We start from the raw sequence: 3,895 nt of genomic DNA, 5'->3' as shown, positions 1-3,895 counted from the left end.
GGACTACAGGCATGCACCACCATGCCCGGCTAATTTTTTTCTATATATTTTTAGTTGTCCAATTAATTTCTTTCTAATTTTAGTAGAGACAGGGGTCTCGCTCTTGTTCAGGCTGGTTTCGAACTCTTGAGCTCAAACAATCCGCCTGCCTCGGCCTCCCAGAGTGCTAGTACTATGCTTTTCTATATTATTAATTAGCATAAGCCAAAAGGTCAAAAGACAGTGTGGGAAGGGCCCCAGTTAAACAACTAAATCCACAGGTTCTACTACTCCTGAAGTACAACTTGACAATAAATAACAAGAGCTGAGCAACTTGTTCTAAGGAACATGTTCCCATGAAGTAAACCAAAAGAAAAAAATGTTTGTATGCAGACAGATATAATAATAATACTTTTTGTAGTAGAAAAAAAGCTAGAAACATGACAAATATTTAATAATTGGGGAGAAATTAACTCTGAGATATAAGTATTGTGTCACACCATGAAGACACCAACAAGGCACTGATAAATATGTGTGGTGCTAACAGATGAAAATTCAAACTTTGGAAAAAGAAGTAAAATATGAAATAGCATACAGCACACTGATTACATCTACACATGTACGTGCACTGAGAAGTTTATCATCATTTTTTCCTTTGAAAATTTAAAAATTAAAAAATCAATAAGGTACATAGGACAAAAATTATTTCTTCTTTCAATAGATGAAGGAACTATAGTTAAGTAAGGCTAAATCTGGAAGTGGCAGAGTGAAGACTTGAACCCCTGTGTTTTGGCTTTTGAGCCAGTCAGTTTGCATTAATATACAAAACAATATGGTTATCTGATGGTTACCTAGTTTGTTTGATTAGTTATGTAGATCAACCAGGCAATTGAAGTTTGAAGATTCACGTTAGAATATGAGTTATTTACCTTGAAGACAATGACGCTCACATTCTGAAAGTGGCCTATTTCCACCACACAGAAATGTCTGTAAGCCAAACCAAACTCTCTAGTTTGTAATACACTGGGAGCTATCTCCTCATTGTGCTTTTTAAAGATATGTTGTGTTACAAATACCAGTTTGCATTTAACATAAGTCTCTTCCCTTTTCAAGAATCTCTGCACCTTTTTTCCCCCCTTGCACCTTTTGATTTCATATTTGAGACCTTCCACACATCCTTCTCTTATAGTTGTTGTAGAACTTTATAATAAACTGGAGCTAAATCTGTTGGAAAACAGAAAAAATTTGAATAGCAAGTCAGGAGCACAGGAAAATGCATATTCCTTACTCCCTATTACCAAACCATCACATTGCGTGGCTGTACACGTATCCAAGCCATTGGTGAGAGACAAATAGTTGAATTCAGTGGACTCGTTACATAACTTCAAACAATTGGTTTGGAAATTTAATTTTTCTTTCTCTTTATTGAACATGCAGGTATATTCGAGCTAGAGTTGCCAGAAAAAATACAGAACACACAGTTAGATTTGAATGTCAGGTAAACAATGGATAGTTTTTTCTTTTTATTACACCCATGCAATATTTAAGACATATTAAAAAATGATTGTTTATCTGAGATTCCAATCTAGCTGAGTGTACTGCATTTTTATTTGTTAAATCTGGCAACCCTAATTCATGCACAATTTTAAGACACATATGAAGTTCTTTGTTCTCTTCCAGGGTCTCAGAGATGAAGAAGGAAATGGCTGAGTGACAGTTATTTTGGCTACAAATGCTCCCTCCTACACTGTCCTTTAAAACTTAATGTTTCAATTTTTATCACCTGCTACAGATGTGCCAATTCTCGTAAATTTCCTAGCAGGACTGCAGGAAGGGAAGGACAACTGCAAGGTAGGGCAGGATGGGACATGCTCCCAAATATTCCCTGGCCTAGTGGGACAGTACGGGTTCTTGGCCCCTGAGGGGTGGGCAACCAGTGCACAGGGGTCCTGGGAACAGAGAGAGAGCCACAGTCCTTGGCACCCTCCTCTGGGCCCTCAGCAGGCATGGATACTTTCTGAGCAGTATCAGATTCTGCTGATCTGATTGCCATTTTGTGGATGAGGCATTCCCAGGGTGACTTGCCAAGTAAAACATCCCCTTGAAGCAAACAGAGCATTCAGTGTTCTAGATTTACAGATGGCAAATCCTATATGGGGTTGTGAGCTATACCCCTGGGGCATTTAAATGGGATTAGAGTTATGCAATTAATTTACAGAGCTCTGCCAACTCTGTGCATAAAGGGAGGTACCTTGTTTCTCCAACTAATGTTCTCAGGGCATTTGGAGGTGACAATAACCCAGCTGTCAGCTGGACAATCTTTCTCCTCAATGAGGGTTAACCATGCTGCATGGTATGCTAGCAGATACTTCCATGAAATAGCTTCCAAAGAGATGACCTGTCTTTTCTGTGTTTCTTCCCCTTACCATTTCATTTTTATGTAGCAAATTTTGTTTTGCAAAGTATCTTTTTCTGTACTTCATCTCATTTTGGGAAGGACAAATAACCCCAAAGAGATAACAGAGGCATAGTGAGATTAAGAGATTACGCAGCAAGTTAGAGGCAAAGCCCAAATGAGAATTCAGGTTTTTCAACGTCCAACTGACAGTATTCCTTTTATGATATTCCAGTTGTTCAGCTTTTAAAACACTAATGTTCAGATCAAGGCCTGGACATTGATTAAAAATAACCAAAATCTCTAGGTGGTGCTAATGTGTAGTTGGGTTGAGAACCACTGTACTGGACCATATTAAATCTTTCCTTCCCAATAAGACCCGCATTGGCAGAAAGTCTACCAATAATCTACACTACCTTCAAACTGCAGTCTCTGAAAGAATCTTCCCAGTGTGTTGTAAACCTCTTGCCCCTGATATGCCCTGAGGCATGGGATGCTCAGAGCCTTGACAGGGAACTGGAGGGGGCGCGGGGTAGAATAGGGGAGCGGGAATTCTGCCTTAGTAGTTGGGATTTTCAAATTTAAGTCGTGACCAGGGGGATAAACCTCTGTGGTTTGGCCCCTTGCTTTTATATCTGACAGGTCTGAGACCCAGGGAACTTAGGCATCTCTACTGGGTCTCCTATCAGAGATGGAGCTAGAACTCAGGATTCTTGATTCAAACTCTCAAGGCCTAGGACATGGCCTCTATTATGATGCTTGCTCTTTTACTGAGACATTCTTATAAGTTTTCACCGCACCAACTCTAACTTCAAGGGAAACTAAGGAATGCAGTGGGGTTTTGTAAAACACGCACACACACACCAGAAAGCAAGAGTTTCTCCTGGGGTGCATGTAATTCAGATATTCCTTTCTAAGATGAAAGGAAAGCTACAAATTTTCCCACATGCCATGTTATGTCATGAACAATCTTCTTCAAAATCGCAAAATTGCTACAAAGAAAACATCCCCAAGTTAAATTAGCGCCTGTGGAATTTTCTACTTATTAGTTAGGGAGGTGGCAATAACTTCCCCTGAAACTGTTTCATAGCTCAGGGCCTGGAATGCACTCAGCAAATAATGAATGAATGAATGAATACTGACTATTCACCATTCTTGCTAAGCTCTCTTCCATCTCCATGGCCTATTCTTTGGTTCTCAGCCCGTCAATTGGGATGTTGTCGTAAAGGCTTCCCATAGGAGGAGGGCCTTTCCTATCCTGGGACACCTCTGAGGAACCTGTAGTCTACCAAGGAGGGAGATGAAATTGGCCTCCTGAAAAATAAGTCCATTAGTACTTTTTTCTTAATGTCCTTTCAATATTTTTCTAGGAATATGTATTAATTTTTTTAATTAAAAACATTCAATCATTCATCTAATTTGGGTTACAGCTTTTTCCTCCATTTAACAATAAAGTCATAAATATTTGTCCATGCTATTAGCCTACTTTAAAATAGTATTAATATCTTTCTTTTAGAGTTA

At 39.1% G+C, this 3,895-nt stretch overlaps 1 protein-coding gene across 1 annotated transcript in view; it reads right to left on the bottom strand.

Annotated features, from left to right (window-relative positions):
* MYO3B (myosin IIIB) overlaps window positions 1-3,895 on the bottom strand; it is a 412,726-nt gene that overhangs the window by 4,405 nt on the left and 404,426 nt on the right. The window lies entirely within an intron of this gene.

This window comes from Propithecus coquereli, unplaced genomic scaffold (genome assembly GCF_000956105.1).
Source record: "Propithecus coquereli isolate 6110/MARCELLA unplaced genomic scaffold, Pcoq_1.0 Scaffold34, whole genome shotgun sequence".
NCBI lineage: Eukaryota > Metazoa > Chordata > Mammalia > Primates > Indriidae > Propithecus > Propithecus coquereli.
This window is presented reverse-complemented; position numbering and strand designations above follow the sequence as displayed.